The sequence below is a fragment of the Notamacropus eugenii genome, chromosome 3, assembly GCF_028372415.1.
Source record: "Notamacropus eugenii isolate mMacEug1 chromosome 3, mMacEug1.pri_v2, whole genome shotgun sequence".
Lineage (NCBI taxonomy): Eukaryota > Metazoa > Chordata > Mammalia > Diprotodontia > Macropodidae > Notamacropus > Notamacropus eugenii.
Window position 1 is genome coordinate 202,431,025 of NC_092874.1, and position 12,115 is coordinate 202,443,139.

General features: G+C 37.6%; 1 protein-coding gene across 1 annotated transcript in view; it reads left to right on the forward strand.

Moving 5' to 3' along the window:
* TSPAN11 (tetraspanin 11) overlaps positions 1–12,115 on the forward strand; it is a 159,896-nt gene that overhangs the window by 75,706 nt on the left and 72,075 nt on the right. The gene's annotated exons all lie outside the window — the stretch shown is intronic.

Genomic DNA, 12,115 nt, shown 5'->3' on the forward strand with positions numbered 1-12,115 from the left:
AAGAAAGTACCTCTTCCCTGAGAAAGTAAGAATCTATAGTCTGTTTCTTTTCCCCCATTTGCTCATTTTCTCAGCCAATTACTTGACTTTTGAGTTTCATTAAGTAGAGGGCTCCAGAAGCAGCTTCTGCTGCAGCAGTGGCTGCAGGTACCCTGGGCCTGGGGCTGGACCATACTCCCCTCTCAGCCGGGTGAGAGATTGACCCTTGAAGCTGTCTTAAGCATTTGTGGGTTGAGAAATATGGAATCCACAGCAGCCACTAGCGATTCAGTCCCCTAAGGTCTGCTGCTGCTCAGTCCACATAGGTGTGGTCCACACCAAACTGTGCCTCACTCCCAGTCTGGTGAAATAGATCCTTTCAATTGACCTTCCAGATTGTCTTGGGCTAGAAATTTGCTTCATTCTGTAATGTTGTGGCTTCTGTCGCTTTAGAATTTTTTAGAGTCATTTTTTACAGGTTTTTTGAGGGGTTTGGGGAGAGAGCTGTAGCAGGTCCCTGCTTTTACTCCACCATCTTTCTCGACACTCTTTTAAGCCATTAACTTGTTCACTTGCAAATGAAGCAGCACCCTCTATCTTTTACAAGGTGATTTAAATCTTTGCGTTTATACCACAGTTCATTTTTTGTCCCAAACTCCTCAAATCACATGTGAAAACTGTTTCTTCACATACCTACTTTAAAAAATTTTTTGTTAAACTGAAATTTTCTTTTCACTCTTTTCAGGTATCATATTGTTCATACATTAATGAAACAATATGTTACATCATTTACAAATTGATTTAACTTTTTCTTTACACAAAAATATTTTTTTGCCCCTTTCATCACTAAACTGCTCTGTATAAAAAGGCATGTTAAAGAGACTGTACCTTACATGTAAAATAGAGGTCTGGACTAGAGGACCTCCAAGGTTCTTTCTGAATCTATAATCTTATTTAAGATCATAAGAGTTTATGATCTTAAAAATTTACATGAATTACTGCCCTGGTTAAAGTCCTTAAAACTTGGCAAGGAGCAGAGTAGGCAAAGAGGAACAAAACAAGTCCTAGAATGCCTCTTCACTCTTTAAATCTTCATATCCAATTTTCCATGAGTCAGTAAGCTGTGCTTGCTGTGGGTAGAGGCCAGGCCCTGTGAGATACAGAGAGAACAGAAAATACCCCTTCTGCCTATGAGGAACTAAACATCTACTATGGGAAGGTAACACACACACACACACACACACACACACACACACACACACACACACACGCACATACCTATGAAGACTCCAATTCTCTATTGTATATATAATCTCAACAATGTGGGTATTCCATCCAATAATCCAGAGGTCAACCTATCCATCCATGCCAGCTTATCCTGTGCAACTCTTGTCTACATTCATAAATCCATAAAAAGGAGCCTTATCTCTTCTACTAGGGGGAGTTTAATCTCATTTTCTTGACATACTGTGAATTCCAACAAAGCTCCTTGGTTGCACATCGGTTGTCACTTTCTCTTGCTATACGACCAGCTCATCTTTTTTCTGTTCATATATAACACATATGGGTTGCTGGGCCCAGAGGGACTAGGGTTTTTACCCTCCCCCTTTAATGGGAGCTCTGGGCCCACATGCATAGACTTGGTTCAGTCCTAAAGGAGCCTAGGTCCTGAAGAAAGATTTCAGGTTCTTATTCTCTAACTTTCTGACTCTTTACACCCTCACCCTGGAGCCCTGAGGAAAATCCATCCAAGCTTAAGTTTGGAGGTAGAGTGTCCTCTGTGAGAAGCAACAAGGTCAGTTTGCTTGGACTAAAAAGTGCAGTCAGTCAGTCAACAAGTGTTTATCAAGCACTTACTATGTGCCAGGAGAGTTGGTCTTTCAGAAATCCCTGGCAATGGATCAGCTAGTACTTTCAGAACTATTGACATAGTGCATCTGGGGCCACTGACTTGAATTTGTTAAGTCTAAATATTCTCATGGTGCAGCTAGGTGGTGTATTGGATAGAGCACTGGACCTGGAGGCAGGAAGACTCATTTTCATGGGTTCAAATCTGGCCTCAAACATTTGCTAGCTGTATGACCCTTGACAGTGTTTGCCTTAGTTTCCTTATTAGTAAAAATGAGAAGGAAATGACAAACCATTCCATTATCTTTGTCAATAAATTCCCAAAAATGGAGCCACAAAAAGTGAGACATGACTAAACAGCAAAGTGTTCTTACATTACCTCCCTACTTAGCTCAGATTTCAAATTCAATCTATGCTTTACCTTGCTTTTGGGACCTCCTTTTCTGATAACCCAGAATGAGCCATATATACTTTCTTAGCAAAATCTGGTTTCTTCCTTCTAATCTCTAAATTAAAAATTTACTCCCATTCATCAAGAAAAGATTTTACTATGAGATATAAGTAGCTCACAGTAGGCAGGTATTGAACTAATTGGAACAACTTTCCTTGCCTTCCCATCCCCAAATGAAAATGTGCTTGTTTCTCTCTCTCTCTCTCTTCTCTCTCTCTCTCTCTCTCTCTCTCTCTCTCTCTCTCTCTCTCTCTCTCTCTCTCTCTCTCACTCTTTTTCTCTCTCTCTCTTTCTCTCCCTCTCAGTTTTCTTATAACATATGGTATAGATTTCACCTTCCTCTGCTTTTACACTTATACACATTTTACTTTATATCATTCTTGTAGTGACCATGTCATACACGTATCCTGCTGATTCATTAAAGGGCAAGATCTAGTTATTTTAAATGAAATGAAGTGAATTTGTAATTAGCAACTGATAAACCTCCTAAAGATGGATATATGCTCCAAACCCTGAGGTTAGGAGATGAAAGAAGCTGGACCAAAAATAACCTGAGAGTGACATGACTCAAATACTCAGAATATTTTTGAAGTTTGAGGCCAAGGGGGAGGAACAGTGTCCAGAAAAGCTTCTCTTCCTATCTGGCCTTCCTGTGACTCTGTCCCATTAATAGTGAATAGACATCAAGGATCCCTCAGAGTTCTAAATTTAGAGAGACTTATCACTGAAGCATTAGCCATGATTGGTAATGCTTAGTTTTGTGGGCATAGTCATCCATGAAGACAATTGACTCTGGAAGAGAGGGTGAAGCTGATGACTTTGCACATAAACTTCTAATAAAGCATTGCAAATTAATGTAATCTTAAAAGTACATCATCTGATCTATCCAGAGCTATAAGTACCAAAAAATGTGCCTGGGACATATTCCCTTGGTAGGGGGAGGATAAAGGGGAAGTAAGATGAACAGAGAACAGTCCCACCAAAAGTGCATTTATATCAGGAGGGGCTGGAAACAGGGTTACAGGGATTCAGGTGACCATTCCACTGTGGTACAGGCACATTGGCAGAGAGTGACCCATTGCCAGAGAGTCCTAGCCCTTGCACCATCAGTTGTTGGGGGCAAGTTGGGCCCCTAGGAAAGGACATCATGGTGATGGTACCATAAGAGTAGTAGCCACAGACTTACCTTCAGAGGGAGATAAGGGATAGAGATAGTGGTCCCCATGGATAGGAGGCACAGCCCTACAAAGGGTCAAGCTCCTGGGACAAAATTTTGTTTGCCTTTACTAATTCTGACTCTAGCCCTAGAGTTGGAACTTAATATGTATTTACCTGGTGGATAGAGAAATAGTTATCTAAACCCTAGTTTTGGGGTGCGTGCGTGTGTGTGTGTGTGTGTGTGTGTGTGTGTGTGCGCATATAGATGTATTCAGGTTGCAGAACTAGTGGAGTCAATAAAATTGAGGAAAAGATAAGATTATTCAAGGAAGGTGGTGGGTGAGGTGGAAAACACTGATTAAAGGATTTTTTATTTTGGTATAATGGATCAAGAATTGATTGTGAAGTCATAAGACCTGGGCTTAAATCCTGATATTATTACTTACTAGCTATGTGACTTGAGACAAGACTCTTAGCCGCTTATGGGTTAGTTGTCTCATTTTGCTACCTACTCCACTTAAATCCAATTCACATGCAAGTCAAGACATCATCCTCCTGATGCCATTGGTCTTCTTCAAAAATGAACAATACCACATCCTCCACGAAGGCTTCTCTGATTCCCCTGTCAGTAATCACTTTTGCCATTGGACCTCATATAGTTCTACAGTCTTCACCTCTCAGATGTACTTACCATATAATATTATATGTAGCAATTATCTCTGTTTATGGCTTATTTCTGTACTAGACTATTAGTTCCAGGAGGATGGGTACCCTCCCCCTCTCCGTAGTGCAATACTCTGCAGATAGTAGATGCTTAATAAATGTTTGATGAATTTATAAATGAATGAATTCATAAAATAGGGATAAGAAGACTTTGTCCACTTAAGGACAGGAGGTTAGACCAGCTTATTATCTTTTAAGGTTCTTTTGGTTCCAAAAATCTTTGATAAAATCTAAACTCTTTGATATTATGAGGAAATTAAAAAGGTCCTTCTTGAGATTAGTAAAAATAATGCTTTCCATTATCCATAGTTAATGATTCTCTCTTATAGCAATGCAAGGTGAAGTAGAGAAGATTTTTTATGAGTTGGGATAGCATGCCATTACCTAGATCCGATGGGGAAGCATCCTAAGGAAGAAACTCCAATGGCAGGGTAAAGAAAGAGAGATCCAGTGCAATGAAAAGAACAGGGTGTAGGTAGGAAATCTGGGTTTGAATGTTAACTGTACCACTTACTATGATTCTTTGGGCAAGTCATTTGCCTGGGTTTCCTTTCCTATAAAAATGAAAGGTGGACAAGATCAGAGGTGTCAAACTCTGACCACAAAACTGCCAAGTGCACAAAACCACATTAAAATACAATTGGGAATTGTTTAACAAAATAAATACAAATGCAGTATAAGATAAGTAATGTTACTTTGTGGTTTTCTAAGTCAATAGGCAGTCCACAAGGATCAGCTTCTTTTTGAGTTTGATATCAGTTTGTGAGATGACCTTGGATGATCCTTCCAGTTCTAAATCTATGACATGTGAAGAAAATTAAGAGAGGCAGCTCTGAAGCCCTGAGGCAGAAGAATTGGTCCTAGGACCCAAGAGTTCAACCTCAACCTTCACAGAACTGCAGAATCTCAAGAGTTGCAAGGGACCCTAGAATTCAGCTAGTCCAACCCCCTAATTTTGCAATTGAGAAAACTGAGTCTCAGTAAGGGATGATTTGCCCAAGAACACAAAGGAAATAAGAGCCAGAATAAATTCAGAGTTCCCGTGATTCCAAATTTATTAGTTTTAAGATTATATCATACTGCAGATGAAGTATAGGAAAGGAGGGAGAGGTAAGAAACATGGTGGCAATAAATCCTAAGGGTTTGTTGCATGGGGTCAACATATAAGGAGAAGAGGTCCAGCTTTAATGAGGTTGGTCAGCTGTGGGGAAGGAGGGAGAGGCTTAGAAGGACAACAGTTATTCTCAAAAAGTTCTTGGGGTTTCAATGGCCTATAGACTCCATCTCAGAACTGTAAAAGCTAATGCCATCTTGGACTGAGAAAATCATTTCCAGAAATAAGGAGGTGATAATCCCATTGTACTCTGTCCTTATTAAACCTCATCTGGAGGTTTAAGCACCACAGTCTTATCAGGATAGTAATAAGTGGGTGAAAGGCCTTGGGTTCATGAAATATGGGGTTTGGTTGCAGGAATTTAGCAAGAGCAATGAAGGGGCAATTTTAGGCTTAATATTCGGTTAAACCTTCTTTTACTACTAATGCATGTGTTTGTCTGTTGCTGAAGAAGACTATGACATCAGAGAAATGATGACATGACTTACACTTGACTTTGTTTTCAGTGAGGGAGGGCTGTGCAAATAGCCAACATTCATAAAGTGCCTACTGTATGCCAGGCACTGTGCTAAGTGTTTTACAATTTTATCTCATTTGATCCTGACAGCAACCTTGTGAGGTAGGTGCTGTTATTATTCCCATTTTATAGATGAGGAGACTGAGACAGAGGTTAACTGACTTGCCCAGAGGCATACAACTAGTAAGTGTCTGAGGTCACATTTGAACTCAGGTATTTCTGACTGCTGGCCCAGTGCTCTAGCCACTGTGTCACCTATTCAAGCTGTCAAAAAAAAAAAAAAAGTAGAATGGGCTAGCTCAAGAGGTGGTAAGTTTCCTATCCCTGGGAGTCCTCAAGTCAAGGTTGAATGACTACTTGGGTAGCTGCTGACAGGCTTTTCATATGTAAGTGAGACCAGATGGCCACTAATTCATAGCAATTCTCAAAGTTGTATGAAACAAAGTATGAGAGATCTATAGCTCAGAGGAGAGGAGAAGAAAAGCAGTGTGTTATGGTGAATAAAGTGCCAAAATTGGAATCAAGAGTCAAAATCCTGCCCTGAACACTCACCCCCTAGCTATGTGAGCTTCGGCAAGTTGCCTCATCTGTAAAATGGGATTAAATATCATCCTAACAATTATAGTTATCCAGGGCTTCCAGGGTCAGAGCCAAGATGGCACAGTAAAGAAAGTACTCAGCTGAGCTCTCACAATATTCCCTTTCAAACAACTTTAAAATAATGCCTCAAATGGAGTTCTGGAGTGGCAGAACCAACACAAGGTCAGAGTGAGACATTCCTCCAACCCAAGACAACTTGGAAGGTTGCAGGGAGAGATCTGTGACACAGGAGGAGAGGCTAGCCCAGAGCTCATGTGGATAAAATACCAGTGATAGGAATAGGTGGTATAGCAACAGAAACAGCAGCAGCTTTAGGAGATCTTCAGCCAGAGACAATAAAGGGACCGGGCTACTTGTCATAAAAAGATTACAGGGGATCCTTGTGCTAGCACTGGACACAAGATGTCATCCATAGTGAAATAGGGGCAGCTAGGTAGCACAGAGGACAGAGGGCCAAGCTGAGTAGTGCAGTGGATAGAGCACTGGACCTGAAGTCAAGAAGACACATCCTTCTGGGTTCAAATTTGGCCTCAGATACTTACTAGTTGTATGATCCTGGGCAAGTCAATTAACCCTGTTTACCTCATTTTCCTCATCTGGAAAAGTGAGTTGAAGAAGGAAATGGTAAGCCACTCAAGAATCCTTGCCAAGAAAAATCCAAATGGGGTTACCAAAAGTTGGACACAACTACAAGAAAAGAGGGATGCCCTGGGATAAGAGGGTACATGAAAGGAAGAATAGGGAAAATTGTCTCACATAAAAGAGGTGCACAAGGAAAAGCTTTTACAGTGGAGGGAAAATGGAGGGAGTGGGCAAGACTTGAACCTCATTCACATCTAAATTGGTTCAAAGAAGGGGAAAAATATGCACAAACACACACTCAATTGATAATATAAACTATTTTTTCCCAACAGGGAAAAGGGAAGGGAATAAGAAGGAAAAGGAGGTGATAAAAGGAAGGGCAAATATAAGAAGGCAGGGTCAGAAGCAAAACAGACTTCAGAGGAGGGACCAGATAAAAAGAGAGAGAGAAGGACAAACAGAAGAAAATAAGATAGAGGAAAATGCAGTTAGTAATCATAACTGTGAACATGAACAGGATGCACTCATAAAACAGAAGTGAGTGGCAGAATGGATTAGAAACCAGACTCCAACAATATGCTGTTTACTAGAAACACACTTGAAACCGAAAGACACACACAGAGTTAAAATAAGGGATTGAAATGGAATCTATTATGCTTCAGCTAAAGTAAAAAGGCAGGGGTAGTAAACATGATCTCAGGCAAAGCAAAAATAAACTAAATTGAAAGGGATAAGCAGGAAAGCAGCATCTTACTAAAAAGCACCACAGGCAATGAAATAATATCAAGACTTTCTCAATATCTCTCTCTCTCTCTCTCTCTCTCTCTCTCTCTCTCTCTCTCTCTCTCTCTCTCTCTCTTTCTCTCTACACACACACACACACACACACACACACACACACACACACACACACACACACACACACAGACCAAATGGCATAACATCCAAATTCTTAAAGGAAAAGTTAGATGTATTCTAGAGGAAACAGACAGTAAAACTATACTAGTGGGGGAATCTCAGCTTTCCCTTCTCAGAGCTAGATAAATCTAGCTATATGATAAATAAAAGAGTAGTCAAAGAGATGAACAGAACCTTAGAAGAGTTAGATATGACAGATGTCTAGAGAAAACTGAATGAGAATAGAAAGGAGTATATCTTTTTTTTCAGCTATACATGGATCCTTCACAAAAACTGATCATGTATTAAGGCATAAAAGCCTCACAGCTAAATGTAGAAAAGCAGAAATATTAAACTCACCCTTTTCAGACCACAATGCATTAAAAATTACATTCATTAAAGGGAAGCATAGGTTAAAAATTAAAACTAAATCCTAAAACTAATTAATTAAAACTAATCCTAAAGAACAACTGGATCAAAGAACAAACGTAGAAACAATCAATAATTTCATTAAAGAGAATGACAACAGTAAGACTATTTTCCAAAATCTGTGGGATACAGCCCAAGCGATACTTATGGGAAATTTAAATATCTAAATGCAAGCATCAATAAAAGAGAGAAAGAATGGGTCAATGAATTAGTCATGGAACAAAAAAAAAGGCCTAGAAAAAGAACAAATTAAAAATATCCAATTAAATGCCAAAATATAAATCCTGAAAATCAAAGGAGAGATTAATAAAATTGAAATTTTTTAAAAAATCACTGAACTAATAATAAAACTAGGAGCTGGTTTTGTGAAAAAGTCAATAAAATAAATCATCCATTGGTTGGTTTGATTTAAAAAAAAGAAAGAAGAAAACCAAATTACCAGTGTCAAAAATTTTAAAAATTCACCACCAATGAAGACAAAATTAAAGCAATTATTAGGTGCTATTTTGCCCAACTATATGCCAGTAAAACTGATGATCTAAATGAAATGGATGATTATTTACAAAAATATAAATTGTCTAGATTAATAGAAGAGGAAATAGAATGCTTAACTAATCCTATTTTAGAAAAAGAAATTAAATAAGCCATAAATGATCCCCCTAAGAAAAAATCCTCAGAACCAGATGGATGTACCAGCGAACTCTACCAAGCATTTAAAGAACAATTAATTCTAATACAATATAAATTTTGAAAAAAATATGTAAAGAAAGAGTCTTACTAAATTCCTTTTTTGGCACAACATATGGAAGAGTCAAAACAGAGAAAGAAAATGATATACCAATTTCCTTAACAAATATCAGTCAGAATATTTTAAACAAAATACTAGCAAAGATAACAATATATCACACAGATCATACACTATAATTAGGTGGGATTTATACCAGGAATGCAGGGCTGGTTCAATATTAGGAAAACTGTGAACATAATTAAACCATATCAATAATAAAAACAGCAATCATATAATTTTATCGATCAATGTAGAAAAAGCCTTTGACAAAATACATCACCCATTCCTTTTAAAAATACTAGAAAGTATAGGAATCAATGGAGCCTTTCTTAAAATGATAAGAAGTAGTTATCTAAAACCAAGAGTAAGCACTATCTGTAATAGGGATAAACGTGAAGCCTTCCTAGTAAAATCAAGGGTGAAGCAAGGATGTCCATTAGCACCACTAATATTCAATGTTGTATTAGAAATGCTAACTATAGCAGTAAGACAAGGAAAAGAAACTGAAGGAATTAGAATAGGCAATGAGGAAGCAAAACTATCAATCTTTGCAGATGATATGATGGTATAATTAAAGAATCAATTGAAATTGATTGAATTTTTTAAAATAATTAATAATTTCAGCCAGGTTGTAGGATATAAAATAAACCCACATAAATCATCAGCGTTTCTCTATCCTACCAAAAAAACTTAGCAGGAAGATATTAGAAAGAGAAGTTCCACTTAAAATAACTATAGATAATATAAAATACTTGGGAATCTTTCTTGTAAGAAAAATCCAGGGATTATGTGAACACAGTAACAAAACACTCTTCACACAAATAAAGACAAATCTAAACAGTTGGAGAAATATAATTGCTTATGGGTAGGCTAAGTCAATATAATAAAATGACAATTCTACTTAAGTGAATTTACTTATTTACTATCATAACAATCAAGCTATCAGAACTAGAAAAAATAATAACATCTAGAAAAAAAGTCAAAAACACTGAGGAAATCAGTTTTTTAAAACATGAGGGATGGTGGTCTAGCAGTTTCAAATTTCACACTATATTACAAAGGAGTAATCATCAAAACAATCTGATACTGCCTAAGAAATGGAGTGGTAGCTCAGTGGAATGAATTAGGCATACAATATGCAATAGTAAATGACCATAGTAATCCAGTGTTTGACAAACCCAAAGGTACGAGCTTTTGGGGTGAGAACTCAACATCTGGCAAAAACTGCTGGAAAGAGTGAAAATCTTTGTGGTAGAAAATGAATGTAGATCAACATCTTACACTATATACTAATATAAGGACCAAAATAGATAAAGAATTTAGACATAAAGGGTGACATCATAAATAAATTAGAAGAACATAGAAAAAGATACCTGTCAGATCTAAAGGATAAAGGGAGAGTTTATGAGCAAACTGTAGATAAGGAGGATCACAAGGAGTAAAACAGATTATTTTGATTACATGAAATTTAAAATCTTTAGTACAAACAAAACTAATGTGCCAAAATTAGAAGGGAAACAGGAAAATGTGGCGGGGGGGGGGGGGGGGGGGTGGATTTTTACAGGAAGTTTCTCTGATAAAGGCCTCATTTCTCAGATATGTAGGGAACCCAGTTGATTAATGGTCAAAGAATATAAATAGGAAATTTTTAGAAAAAGAAATAAAAGCTATCAATAGTCACATTTTTGAAAATCTCTAATTTTCATTAGAAAATGCAAATTAAAATAACTCAGAGATTCTACCTCATACCTCTCAGATTAGCTAACGTGACAGAATGAGGAAAATAACCAATGCTGAAGGGGACGTGAAAAAATTAGGTCATTCATGCACTGATAGTGGAGTTATGAAGTAGTCCAATGATTCTGGGGAACAATTTAGAACTATGCCCAAAGGGCTTTAAAATTGTGCATACCCAGCTACAGTACCACTAGCTCTGTATCCCAAAGAGATCAAAGAAAAGGGAAAAGGACTTATTCATACAAAAATAATTACAACAGTTCTTTTTGTGGTGGCAAAGAATTCAAAGTTGAGGGAATGCCCATCAATTGGGGAACAAGTTATGGTATAAGATTATGATGAAGTATTATTGGACTACAAAGGAATGACAAGCAGGATGATTTCAGAAAAACCTGGGAAGTTTTATATGAACTCATGCGAAAAAATGAAGTGAGCAGAACCAGGAGAACATTTTACAGTAGCAAAATTGTAAGGATGATCAACTGTGAAAGACTTAGCTACTCTGATCAAGACAATGATCCTAGACAATTCCAAAAGACCTACGAGAAAAATATTATCCACCCTAGAGAAAGAACTGATGATCTCTGAATGCAGATCGAAACATAGCTTTTTAAACTTAATTTTTCTTGTTTTGTTTTTTGTCTATTTTCTTTTGCAATGTAGCTAACATGGAAATATTTTGCATGGCTTCATATATAAAATAGATAACAAATTGTTTGCCCTGTCAAGACCAGGGGAGGAATGGGAAAGGAAAGAACTTGGAACTCAATTTTTTTAAGTGAATGTTAAAAAAATGTACATGTAATTGAGAAATATCTAATGAAATAAATAAAAATATATTTAAAAAAACAATAATAGCTATCCAAAAAAGTATGGCCTTGGGAGGTAGTAGGTTTTCTGTCACAGAAGGCCTTCAGGTAAAGGCTAGATGGATCACTTTTCAGGTATATTGTAGAGGGGATTGTTGGCTGGGTACTTAGACAAAATGGTCTCTGAGGTCCCTTCCAATTCCAAAATTCTGTGTTACGAAGCCCAGTTAAGTAAATGTATGTGATTTGCAAACTTAATATAGTAATAGAATATTAGAGTTCTAAGGAACCCGAGAGGTCATCTAGTCTAATCCTCTCATTTTTACAGGTGAGGAAAGTGGGCCCAGCAAAGTTAAATGGTTTGCCCAGTGTCACAGAACTATTAAGAAAGAGAACAGGGACAGAAAGCCCATTCTTCTCCAAAACTCTTTCTACAGCAAGTAGAAATCATTGTTCCCAGTGTCTAGACAAGTTGGGCTCCAGA